We start from the raw sequence: 14,152 nt of genomic DNA on the forward strand, positions 1-14,152 counted from the left end.
CAAATTTTACCATGGCAATTTAGAAAAATGTCTAGCTTTTAGAATCTATAATCAAGATGAACAGAATGACTAAAATATACAAGAAGTGAAAGTAATTTTCCCTAGGTTCATATTACATCAAATGTCAGTTTTCATGAAAAAAAGTTTTTTTTTCATTTTACACAAGAGATTATTACCCACCTGGCTTCTGTGTTAGTTCTTTATTTTTAAAACTCTGTCCGTCATATCATTACTTTCTTCTTGGGGAAATGTGGCTACACCAATGCCTACCCTCAGGGCTGCAGCCACGGACATTTGGAATTTACTCTCTACGGGAAGTCCTCGCTGAGGACCATGCTCCCGCCTACAACACAAGGTGCTTCTCATGCACTGCAGACACTCCCGAGGGAAGACATGCCAAGTCACAAGCAGTTGTACTGTCCCCTCAAAAATGACAATGAAGATTTCTAGCATTATTCAAGGCATCTGGAGGAATGCAGGACACCAAATTCCAAATGGCAAAAAGATGAAGACTGAATCCAGACCACAGATGGAAAGATGGGGAGAACTGAATGACCCCTAAGCCAACTTGTCAATTTTGAATCTGGTCTGTCAGCTGAGCGTCCTGGACTGGGGGACCTTGAGAGAGGCCTCCCAAGACAAACTGATGCTAGCCCTCCTTTCTGTAGAGAAACTATGGTTCACATTCACACCATTCAACAGAAGTGAGTTTGAAAGATGGTGACTCTAGGGTTTGTGGCTTTTCAAAATTCTACATTTCCCAGATAGAAACCTCTACCACCCACCAGGGCATTACCGCGGATGTAACAGTTAATCACTTCAGGTAGAGAGCAGAAAAATAGGACAATCCAAGGAAGCAAAGAACCAAAAGAATTCCAAGAACACTGAAAGGCAACTAAGACCTGCAGCATTTCTTCTCCTTGCTGCTTCAAAAGCAGAACTCAAAACAGCAGCACCGGAATCCCTGCTTCTCAGGGAGACAGACAAACCTGAGGTCTAGAGGCCCCGGGGAAACAAGCTGGTCCTCTACTTCCACTCCAGACCTCCAGTTTCCCAGTGTGGATGCAACCCTTCTGAGCAGAGAAGCAGAGTATGGGACACTAACTCCACAGCCAAGTTCAGAATCTTCTGATTATTTTAAAACGTCAGACGGCCAGTGTTCAATTTGTCATTTATCGGGAAGCTACGTCACTAAGATCTTGCTATCTCTAGATGCACATAAAATATAAGGCTTATATTCATACACAGGCTTTGTGCAAATTTCACTAATCCAGACATGAGGAAATCCAAAGTTATGATTCCCACAGCAACTGTAATCTTGGCAAACCCAGACTCATGTATTCTGTACTACTTCAGATGGTAGTGACCTTAAAAGAAACTCAGAATAAAGCACATTTTAATCTCCACATCTAATCACAAAGAAAAACTCTCAGATCAGAGATTAGAAAACCGCTTTCCTTCAGGGATAGTGGAGCTATTTCTTTGAGACAATTAACAAAGACTGGACCAAGCACTGAAGAATGTGCTGGAAGAAACAATCCTTACCTGGCCTGAATGACAGGGGCCCGGCAACTAACTTAATAAGGTTTCCTTTAAGCTCTCATTTCTGACTTGCTAAAACAACCAACTGGTGGCATTTAAACTTCATTTCAAACATTTAACACTTTCAAAAAGTACCCTAAGTGCTAATCGGATGCAGAATAGGCTCAATTTTAGCCCCCACTTGAGGTAACAGATGAAACATTTGAAGCCACCACAAAATGGATTATTTACTAGAAAAGAAGTCAAATAATACTTGGTCATGTCCATTATCATAGAAGATGGTTTCACTGGTCCTTAGTTCAAGGTTAAAATGCCAGTTTCTAGAAAGCTAGGTGCCACCCAATAAGCTATAAGATTAATGGAAGACAGCAGAGCTTAGTGGTTAAGAGGCTTCTGCAGCCAAAATGCCCAAGTTTGAATCTTAGTTCTGCCACTTAAAGCTGTGGCTCTGGGCATGTTACTTCACATTTCTGTGCCTCAGCTTTACCATCTAAAATGGGCCGATAAACCTATCTTGCAGAGCTGTCGGGAGTACTAAATAAGGTAATATAAGTAAAGTTCTCACAAGAGCGCCTGGCAGATAGTAAGCACTCAAAAAGCATTTGCTATTATTAACGTAAGGTCATTTATTTTATCTTTGCAGCAATCTTTTTTTTTTCATTTTTGAGAGAGAGCATGGGGGTTGGCGGGGCGGAGAGAGAGGAGAGAGAGAATCCCAAGCAGGCTCCATGTTCAGCTCAGCGCAGAGCCCGACATGGGGCTCATTCCCACAACCATGAGACCATGCCCTGAGCCAAAACCAAGAGTCAGACGCTCAACCAACTGAGACACCCAGGCGCCCTAGCAGCAATCTTCATTTATTTGAAAAACCAGCACCCACACTAAAAAAGACCAAAAAATCTAAAACTACCATGATGGTAGTACTTTAATCAGTCTCTATAGCACAACCATAATAAATGACCTCACCTCCTCTTGCCTCCTTCCTCTACCCATCTTGCTAACTAAAGACAGAGTCCAAACATTTCAGCTGCTTCATAATCTGTTGGCCCATCTGGGCTTATTGTCTTCCCTACTCCTATTATAATCTTCTGCTTCAGTCAAACTAGTTTTCTCACAAGCCTCTAACGATATCTCGTACTCATTCAACAAACATCTAAGAATCCATGGAGCCAAGCACGTTACTAACATGACATGAAAAGCTTCTGCCCTTAAAAAGCTCACAGGAGGTGGGCGCCTGGGTGGCTCAGTTGGTTAAGCGACTGCCTTCAGCTCGGGTCATGATCCTGGAGTCCCAGGATCGAGTCCCGCATCGGGCTCCCCGCTCAGTGGGGAGCCTGCTTCTCCCTCTGATCCTCTCCCCTCTCATGCTGTTTCTCTTTCTCTCAAATAAATAAAATCTTAAAGAAGAAAAAAAAAAGCTCACAGAATATAGCAGAAAAAGACATGTAAAAAACGGTTTCAGTAGAAGAGAACTACAGTCACGAAAGAGCAAAAGTAAGGTAGCTGCACGGAGAGGAGCTGGTGAGCTCTGTTGGTGAAGAGGTCCCCTCCAGGAGGGCTTCACAGGGGAAGGCTTGTGAGAAACCCTCAAAGATGAAGACGCTGAGGAGAGGGTCAGAGGACAAACAGCAAAAAGCATGGGCAAAGAAATTCTAGGTAATGAGGTGCAGCTGGACTGCCGGGGAGCTGATGGAAGCTAGAAGCTGGAAAACAGGGAGAAGCAAAAGGAGTCTTGTCCCAAGTCAGAAGCACTGGGGTAAAGTTCTGTACCCAAGTCAGAAGCACTGGGGTAAAGTTCTGCCCTGGAATCACCAAAGAATGTTCAGGGGCCTCATATCAGATCTGCATGTTACCCTGATCACTGCAGCTGCAATTCAGAGGCTGATTGGGAAGGAGAGACTGGGGACTGAAAAACCTATTAAGACAACTGGAAGGATCCAGGTAGCAATAGGGATGGAAAAAAGGGAGACGGGTTCAAAATACAAATTAAGAACAGAATTGGTAAGACTTGGTATGAGCATAAGAAGAGGGGAAATCTAGGAGGACTCAGAGGTTTTCTAGCTCTAACAACTGAAGAAATAAAAGAATGGTGATAACACGTAGGCAGGGGGAAAGAGTACATGACGCCAGATGCAGAGCGTGGGTCTTTATTCTAAGAGCAATGGAAAGTAGGACAGGGACAGAACTTTAAAAAAAGGTAAAAACCTAAATAGATCTTTAATCAGAGAAGAAACCAGAAAACAGGGCACCTGGGTGGCTCAGTTGTTGGGCGGCTGCCTTCGGCTCGGGTCATGATCCCAGGGTCCTGGGATCGAGTCCCACGTCGGGCTCCCTGCTCGGCAGGAAGCCTGCTTCTCCCTCTCCCACTCCCCCTGCTTGTGTTCCTGCTCTTGCTGTCTCTATCTCTGTCAAATAAATACATAAAATCTTAAAAAAAAAAAGAAAGAAACCAGAAAACACTGCCAAAGATCCACACACTCCCCCCAAATCGCACAAGATGGTTTGAGAGACAGGTAATTTCAATGTTATGGAAGCTCTTCAATTTATTCTATGAGGCTACACAACCCCAATACCAAATCTGACAAAGAAAGAACACACACACTCTCTTTTACACACAGAACTACAGAAGAATTTTTATTATAAACAAAAATGCAAAACCCAATATAAAAAAATAAAATATTAAGTCCAACATTAAATTTTAAAAAAATTATAAAACATGAATCCATGGTAGAGATCTGTTAACATATTCATTAGGTTAGTAAATTAATGGAATGGAACCAAATCATCATGAAGATAGAAGCCAAAAGGCAGGTGTTTTATTTTGTTTTGTTTTTTTACTTGTTGCAAGGATTACTATCAAAGTGCATGCACTTGAGCCAGAGACCCTGGTCGCTTGTGTAGCATACTACCTACACTGCTTCTGAGTCCACCAGCCAGCCAGTGGCCTAGACTCCAAGCTCTAACAATATGCACCCTACACCCATTCTGAATTAAGACTTCTCAGTAAACTAGGACTAAAAAGAATGTTTTTCTAATGCAATAAGATTAATTTATCAAGGAAACAACACCTCTTCTGTAGTATTCAGGCCAAAAACAATACATAACTTGAATTTAATCATGAGGAAACATCAAACAAACCAAATGAGGAACATCCTTAAAAAAAAAGGACTCTATTCTTCAAAAATATCAATGTCACAAAAGACAAAGGCTAAAAGAATATTTCCAGATTAAAGAAGACAAAGGAAACAGGACAACTAAATGCCATGTGTGACCATAGATTAGATCCTGCACTAGAGGGGGAAAGATGCTAAAAGATGCATTACTGATCAAATGATAAAACTTTATTTGTAATAGCCAAAAACTGAAAACAACCCAGATGTGCCCTTCAGCAGATAAATGGTGAAACAAACTGTGGTACATTCATGCCATGAAATACTACTCACAATAAACAGGAATGAACTATTGATATATACAATAACCTGGATATACTGCAAGGGAATTACGAGGAGTGAAGCAATCTCAAAGGTTACATACTGTATGGTTCCATTTATAGCATTCTTGAAATGACAAATCAGAGAGACAGAGGAGAGTGTCAGGGTTGCCAAGGGTTAAGAAGGCAGAGGGGGAGGGAGATGGCTGTAGCTATGAAAGGGTAGCCCAGGAGATTCTTGTGCAGGATCTGTTTTGTATCTTGACTGCACTGCTGGTCACACAGATCTACAGATGTGATAGAATACACACACACACCAGTACAACTAAAACTAATGAAATCAAAATAAGATGGGTGGATTGTATTGACATCAATTTCCTAGTTGTGATATTATAGTTACACATGAGGAAACTGGGTGAAATATCCACAGGATCTCTCTGTATTTTTTCTTACAACTGCATGTGAATCTACAAGTATCTCAAAGTAAAAAGCTTAATTTAAAAATAAAGTTTAAAAAGGAAAAAAGTTAAAACAAAAAATAACTTACAATCATGAAACACTAGAAGCATTCCTATTAACTTCAAGAGTAGGAAAAGGATGCCAGCTATTATAGTGTTATTTAATATCATTCTAAAGGCACTAGTCATTGCTATAACCAAGACCATATAAACATTAGAAAAGAGCCAAAAGATCAATTACAAATGAAATCCTTGCTACTTAGAAAATCCAGCACAATCAAGTGAAAAAGTATTAGAATGAGTTCAGTAGTATCCAATATCCAAATACAATATACAAAAATTAACAGCCTTATTATATCCCACTAATACTAAATTAGAAAACTGGGCAATAAAAAACTTGATTCTATTTTTAATTCTTTACCTAAGTCATATATAACTATTTTTTAAATATCTAAAAAACTGTCCCAGGAATATGACTATGCGTCTCTAATAAGCTTCTCCAAACACATTCTCCAATTCTCCCCACTGAGCACCATATTTGTTCTCTGATTTGCTGTGTCTCAGTCTCTAGTCCAACCTTCACTTCAGAAGCCAAAAGCTAAAAAGTAGATTCAAAAATGTCTTCCAGTTCCCCAAGGCCTCAAATACTTTACACAAGTCTAAGTCAGTTATAACAGATGAGGATCTAAGGTTCCTTCCAGCTCAGAATCTCCATCCTGCTAGGAGCCAAAATCCCTTTAATCAGTTCCAAGAGACTCAGTGTGAGTTCCTGTGCAGCCCTCAGGACCATCTCTCCACCTCATGAGGCTTCCCTCTCCCAGGAATTCCAAGTTCTTAGTCAGTGACACTCACTCGAGAGTACACCCACATTAATCCATCCATTTTTAGTCCAGGGCTCTCACAGTAGCCCCCATTTCAAACTCCAGCCATTTCTAAACCACTATCAGCTAATCCATGTCTTCCAGTGGATCCCCTGTGCCATATATCCTCTGTGAAAGCCAAGACAGTTTTTCACTCTATAGACAGAAGTGCTTCTGCCTATAAGCTCCAGGTCTTCAATATACAAGAAATAACCTCAGTTAAGAAGCAAGACAAGGGGCGCCTGGGTGGCTCAGTTGGTTAAGTGTCTGCCTTCAGCTCAGGTCATGATCCCAGGGTCCTGGGATCAAGCCCCGCATTGGGCTCCCTGCTCTGCGGGGAGCCTGCTTCTCCCTCTCCCTCTGCCTGCCGCTCCCCCTGCTTGTGCTTGCTCTCTTTCTGTCAAATAAATAAATAAAATCTTAAAAAAAAAAGGAAGCAGCAAAGATAAATAAATAATAAAGCTAAGAAACACATCTAACTTTGTAAATAATGTAGGAGTAAGGTGTCAATTCAGATCAGTGGAATAAAGATAGATTTCTCACTAAATGGTGGTGAACAATGGTCAACTACATAGGGGAAGGAAATGGACTGCCCCACACCAAATCTGATGGATTAAAGAAGTGACCACAAAATATGAAATGATAAAAAGATTAATAGATTCAACTGCAAAAAATTAAAATATATAAGTATTGAACACACACCATATCATATCATAAACAAATATAAAAGCAAATATCTTGCTTCCCATGTTAGGTAAACTACTCCAAAGTACAGAAAAAGATGAGGGGTGCCCTGCTCAGCAGGGAGTCTGCTTCTCCCTCTCTCTGCCCTCCCCCCAATTTGTGCCCTCTCTCTCTCAAATAAATAAATTATTTTTTAAAAATAAGTCAGAAACAGTAAACATTGTACTTAATGGTGTAATGTTAAAGTTCAGAAAGGATATCACCAACAACTCAACACTGTACCAGAGAGGTCCTCGCCGATGTAATCAAAAAAGTTGGTAAGAAGAAGAAATATTGGAAAAGAGACTAGGTTTTCAATATTACAGATAATATGACTATCTATCTAGAAAATCTCAAAGGATATACTCACAATTTATTAAGACTCATGATTTCAGCAAGAATGCAGAAAGGGTAGATCCAAATCAACAAATAAGTTATCACTAATGTTCCTATATGCCCACAACAATCTAAAAACAAGACAGAAAGAAAGATTAATTCTAAGTAGTAACCAAAATGCCTGAGGATAAAATTAATAAGACTGATACAAGTTCTAAATTAAATTTTTAAATTATTTTTTAAAACACAGAAGACCTAAACAAAGAAACAAACCCTGCTCTAGACCAGAAAGACACAAAATTATAAAGATGTCAGCTGTAAATTAATTAAAAAATTACAATGTAACCACAATTAAATTCAAATCATGACTTTTTTATAGAAATTGACAATCTCATCTTAACAATCAAATGGAAGAAAAAAGGCAAAGGATGCAAATAGACATTACTCCAAAGAAGATATATTCATGGCCAAAAAATTCATGAAAACATGTTCAACATCATTAGCCATCAAGAAAATGTAAATCAAAACCACAATGAGGTTCCCTTCACACTCACTCAGAAGGCTATAACAAAACAAAACACAAACCAGAAAATAATAAATATTGGCAAGGATGTGGAGAAAGTGGGACTTTCAGAAATTCCTGGTAGATATGTAAAATGATTCAGCCACTATGGAAAACAGACTGGAAGTTCCTCAAAAAGTTAAACATGGGATTACCATATGACCCAGCAACTCCAGTTCTAGGCATATGCCCAAAGAGTTGAAAATAATTATCCAAACAAATACTTATACACACATGTTCATAGCAGAACTATTCATAATAGCCAAAAGGTGGAAACAACCCAAATGTCCCTCAATGGATAAATAGTGGCATATACATAAAATGGAATCTTTTTAAGCCATAAATAATGAGTGTATCTGAAGGAAGGAACCCATGCTACAAGATGGATGAATCTTAAAAACATTATACTAAGTGGAAAAAAACCAAACAGACACAAGGTCACATATGATTCCATGTATATGAAATATCCAGAATAGGTAAATGCACAGAGACATAACAGAGATTGGTGGTTGCCAGAGGACAGCGAGAAGGAATAGGGAGCAACTACTGAATAGGTATGGGGCTTTCTTTTGGAATCAGAGATGATGACTGTACAACACTGTGAATGTACCAAATGCCACTGAATTGTTCCCTTTAAAATGGTTAATTTTATGATATGTGAATTTCACAACAGAAAAAAAAAATTTAAGTATCAAATGGAAGAGAAAAATGTACAGAAAGATGGAAAATATTTGCAAAGAAAAGAGTAACAAGATTTGCTCTATCAGATTGAAAAACATACTATGAAATAATGGTTATTAAAAGAGTATGATATTCAGTACCCTTACCTTGATGAGCACTGAGTAATATACAGAATTATTGAATCACTATATTGTATACCTGAAACTAAAATAACACTGCATGTTAACTATACCAGAATTAAAATTTTTAAAATAACTTTTAAAAAGGAATATGACATTTACTTGAAATAGGTAAAGACATATAAGAAAATAGTCTAGAAAAAGACTTTTAGAAAATTATTTTATTTAATAATTTTATTATTTAAAACAGTTTAGAAGGGGCGCCTGGGTGGCTCAGTCGGTTAAGCGGCTGCCTTCAGCTCAGGTCATGATACTGGGGAGCCTGCTTCTCCCTCTCCCTCTGCCTGCCACTCTGCCTACTTGTGCTATCTATCTGTCAAATAAATAAATAAAATCTTTGAAAAAAAAAAGTGTAGAAGGGGCGCCTGGGTGGCTCAGTTGTTAAGCATCTGCCTTTGGCTCAGGTGGTGATCCCAGGATCCTGGGATGGAGCCCCACATCGGGCTCCCTGCTCCATGGGAAGCCTGCTTCTCCCTCTCCCACTTCCCCTGCTTGTGTTCCCTCTCTCACTGTGTCTCTCTCTGTCAAATAAATAAATAAAATCTTTAAAAAAAAAAATCTTGAGGTTATGTTCACTTCAATCAATCAATCAAGATAATCGAACAACTGGCTATTTAGAGAAAAATAGTTAGATCCCTATTACTAGACATAAAAAATAAGACTGTAGTTGGCTTAAAGAGCTAAATGTTAGATTAAGAGAAAATATAGGGGGAAAATTGCTTAAAATAAATGGGTAATGAAAATCTTCTTAGTTAAGACAAAAAAATGCAGAAACCATAAAGAGACTCAAATTTTTAAAAATAAAACTTCCATATACCAAAGAAGCCATAAATAAAGACAAAACAATAGACTTAGAGAAAATACTGGCAACGTATAAGAATTCAAAGATTAAGGGGCACCTGGGTGGTTCAGTCAGTTAAGTGTCTCCCTTCGGCTCAGGTCATAACCTCCTGAGGGTCCAGGGATGGAGCCCTGAGTCAGGTTCTCTGCTCTGCGGGGAGTCTGCTTCTCCCTCTCACTCTCCCTCTGTGCTCCTGCTCTCACTCTCTGTCTCTCTCAAATAAATAAATCTTTAAAAAAAAATCCAAGGATTTATATACAGAATATGTCAAGATGTCAAGACCTACAAATCAATATGAAAGAAGCAACCCAATTAAAACAAAGTTAAACAAACAAACAAACAAAAAAGAACAGACAAAAGATAGGAACAGTCAAAAAAAGAAATACTGAAATTTAATTGGCCAGTCTTCACACAGGCATGGTTATTATTCTTATGTGCAGTCAGGATAAAGAACCCCAAAACCATACCTATTTGAAGAATGGGGAGTGTCCGGGCTGCCCAAGGTAAAGTAGAAGGGGAAAGACAGGAAAAATGAGCCACCTTCAAGGACTTCTACCCACTCACTGAGGTATGGCCCTCAGAGATGGGTTCTGGAGCACATGGAGATGGAAGGCCTTAAAGGAAACTGGCTTATTTGTATCCAGTCAGAAAGCATTACCTTTTTTTTATTTCTAAAAGGCAGAAACATATGAATCTTATTCTTTATGAGACTGTGAGGAAAATTATTAAGAAATAAATTTATGTTCCTAAGTACAAGCAGGCCAGGATTCATTATTGTCACAATGTGACCAGAGCAGACACACATAATGTTCTAGGGAGAAGCAAATCACTGAAAAATATCTGTATTGTGATTCCATTCTACAAATTTCAAAAACATGCAAAATTAAAAAACAGTTTAAGGATACAAAGGATGTGGTTAAAGTATAAAGAAAATACAAAACTCAGGTTACCTCTGAAAGGGAAAAGGGGTAGGATTAAAACCAGAACACAGACCTTCAACAGCAATGACAACATCTTTTCCTATACTGGGTGCTTGTTACATGGATACTCATTGTCCTGTTAATTCTGTATACCTTACATATATTTCTCATACCTTATTTTATAACTTCTCAGTATATAATAAAAGACCATAATTTAAAAACAAACAAACAATGTGGGATTAAAAAGGCACAGCACAATAAGCCAATCAGAGAAAGACATGTATCATAGGACCTCACTGATAGGAGGAATTCTTAGTCTCAGGAAACAAACGGAGGGTTGCTGGAGTGGAGTGGGGTGGGATCAGAACCCATCTCTGAGGGCCATACCTTAGTGAGTGGGTAGAAGTCCTTGAAGGTGGCTCATTTTTCCTGTCTTTCCCCTTCTACTTTACCTTGGGCCGCCCGGACACTCCCCATTCTTCAAATAGGTATGGTTTTGGGGTTCTTTATCCTGACTGCACATAAGAATAATACCATGCCTGTGTGAAGTGGGGTGGGGAGGGATGGGGTGGCTGGGTGATAGACATTGGGGAGGGTATGTGCTATGGTGAGAGCTGTGAGTTGTGCAAGACTGTTGAATCACAGACCTGGGCGCCTGGGTGGCTCAGATGGTTGAGCGTCTGCCTTCGGCTCAGGTCATGATCCCAGGGTCCTGGGATCGAGTCCCGCATCGGGCTCCCTGCTCCTTGGGAGCCTGCTTCTCCCTCTGCTTCTCTCTCTCTCTCCCTCTCTCTCTCCCTCTGTCTCTCATGAATAAATAAATAAAATATTAAAAAAAAAATCACAGACCTGTACCTCTGAAACAAATAATACATTCTATGTTAAAAAAAAAAAAAAAAAGAAAAAGAAGAAGATAGTAGGGAGGGAAAAATGAAGGCAGGGAAATCGGAGGGGGAGACGAACCATGAGAGACGATGGACTCTGAGAAACAAACTGAGGGTTCTAGAGGGGAGGGGGGTGGGGGGATGGGTTAGCCCGGTGATGGGTATTAAAGAGGGCATGTATTGAAAAAAAAAAAAAAAAGGAAAAAATTCAGATATAGAGATATAACATTACATTTTTGTACATCAAATATAAGGTTATATTTTGAAAAAAAAAACTAATGATGTGATTAATGTATGGTGACTAGCATAACATAATAAAATAAAATTTTTTTAAAAAGGCACAGCATACAGCCAATGATCTCATAACAGCTTTGTTACGGTAACAGATGGTAGCTGCACTCGTGGTGAGCATAGCACAACATATAAAGAAATTGGATCATTACGTTGTACACTTGAAACTAATGTCACACTGTGTGCCAACTATACTCAAATAAAAAAGTAAAACAAAAAAACACTGTACAGATTGCATGTAAAGACATATATGGTCTCTTAATTCTAGATTCAAAATCCTTGATTTTCATCTTTTCTTCTGAAGTTGCATTAGCAAGGAGATTCATGGGTATAGGGAGAGTTTACAGCGAAGGGCCACGCACTCTTTGATCAAACTCACTGAGAACCACTAGCAGTCACTTCCGGGAGCTCCAGCAAAGAGGGCACTTGCCAGAACTCCAGGGTAAAAAAGTTTGCATAAGGAAATTAAAAGAGGGGCGCCTGGGTGGCTCAGGTGGTTAAGCGACTGCCTTCGGCTCAGGTCATGATCCTGGAGTCCTGGGATCAAGTCCCGCACCGGGCTCCCTGCTCAGCAGGGAGTTTGCTTCTCCCTCTGACCCTCCCCCCTCTTATGCTCCATCTCCCTCTCATGCTCTCAATCTCTATCTCATTCTCTCTCAAATAAATAAAATCTTTAAGAAAATTAAAAGCATTGCAGGAAGAATGATGCAGTGTGAACAGTAAGACATTTTTCCATTAATTAGTTTTTCATTGACTGAAATTCAATGAAACCGTGGTTGAAACTTCAGCTCCCGATTTAGATACTGTACAAAGATGAGAGTGAGTCCAGTTGAGCACTTGTGGTGTCAGAGCCAATTCTGCACGTAGTGGGCGCTTGTGAGTTCAAGGACAGTGCCACATGTACTCCTCCCTACCAGCCAGAACTAAAAAAGTCCCCGGGAAACAGGCCTGGGCTCTGCCCACAACACTATCATCTGAGCATTCCTTTCATTAGAACAGTACAAGATTACACAATGACCCTTAAGTTGAAGCAGGATTCTGGATGCCTGAGGAAGTGGGATACTCTTTGCGTATGGCAAGCTGACTGCTGAGACAATCGATAAATGAATTAGCACAAAGTATGCTGACTTCTTTGGAAGGAATTTTATGAATACAAGATTTAAGACTTCTTATATAAGAAACAGTGCAATCACAAGTAATAATAAAGTAGAACCAAGGGTATTAGAGTAAGAAAATGTTATTAATCAATCAATAAACCTGTGAATTATATATAAGACTGTATTAAGTAATGAAAAGAAATTTTAAAAGACACCATCCCTGTGTCAGAGGCATGCAGCAGCTGGAGACAAGATATATTAAAAAGTGGTGTTAAAGCCAGACATCAAAAATACTCAACAATTCAGTCCAACCTCCCTAGTCATCTGGTTTCCATATTCAAACCCAATTCAGCTAAACCCATGCCCCAATCTTCCAAACCCACACATTGCAATACACTCCTCTCCTCCTCAAATGCTTCACCCTCATTAGAACCATCTGCAAAATCTCAGGGTGTCTGGGTGGCTCAGTCGGTTAAGCGTCTGCCTTTGGCTCAAGTCATGATCCCAAGTCCTGGGATGGAGCCCCGCATCGAGCCCAGCCCGCATTGAGCTCCTTGCTCAGCGGGGAACCTGCTTCTATCTCTCCCTCTGCTGCTGCTCCCCCTGCTTGTGCTCTCTCTCTCTCTCTCTCTGTCAAATAAATAAATAAATAAATTTTTTAAAAAAAGAACCTGCAAAATCTTACCTGTCCTTCAGGTTTCATCCCAAAAGCTTCCTGCATCCTTAGAAGTCTTTTTAATCTACATACTCCCTTATGATTTTGCATAATTCTTCTCTATGATGGCGCCTTCCCTACTATTTTTTAGTTCTGTATTTGTCTTATTCCTCCTATTGAGGCAGGAGTAACAGAAAGAGCAGAAGTTGTGAAAAACCTAGATTTAAATCTGAACATTATCTAACCCTGACCAAACCAAACTACCTTTCACAAGCCTGTTTCCAAACATACAAAATAAATTATTAAATATCTTGCATTACTTTATTTTTTTAAGATTTTATTTATTTTAGAGACACAGAGAGAGCAGGGGGAGGAGCAGAGAGAGAGGGACAAGCAGACTCTGCACTGAGTGCAGAATCTGACGCGGGGCTTGATCCCACAACCTTGAGATCGTGACCTGAGCCGAAATCAAGAGTCGGATGCTCAACCAACTGAGCCACCCAGGCGCTCCACATTATTTTCTTTAATAAATAGGGTGTGTGAGACAGAAAAAGAGAAAGAAAAAGACAGAGAAAGACAATGTAGAAATGTATGGAAATAACAAAAAAGGACAGTAAAGTAGTAGTTATTAGAACTGTATTCCATATGTTCAAAAAGAGGAAAGATTGAATGGGTTAAGAGACATCAAAGATA

At 39.5% G+C, this 14,152-nt stretch overlaps 1 protein-coding gene across 7 annotated transcripts in view; it reads right to left on the reverse strand.

Annotated features, from left to right (window-relative positions):
* DIS3L2 (DIS3 like 3'-5' exoribonuclease 2) overlaps window positions 1–14,152 on the reverse strand; it is a 346,332-nt gene that overhangs the window by 321,524 nt on the left and 10,656 nt on the right. Inside the window, exon 1 of one of the 7 annotated variants that reach the window (XM_073877250.1) lies at window positions 7,384–7,404. The exons of 5 other annotated variants lie outside the window; for them this stretch is intronic. The gene's annotated coding sequence lies outside the window, so the exon portion shown is untranslated. Of the gene's footprint in view, window positions 1–3,791; window positions 3,910–7,383; window positions 7,405–14,152 lie in introns of those variants that run through there. One more of the 7 variants, XM_073877228.1, reaches the window with a different exon arrangement.

This window comes from Callorhinus ursinus, unplaced genomic scaffold (assembly GCF_003265705.2).
Source record: "Callorhinus ursinus isolate GAN/ISIS: 27379988/994484 unplaced genomic scaffold, GSC_fseal_2.0 scaffold2, whole genome shotgun sequence".
NCBI lineage: Eukaryota > Metazoa > Chordata > Mammalia > Carnivora > Otariidae > Callorhinus > Callorhinus ursinus.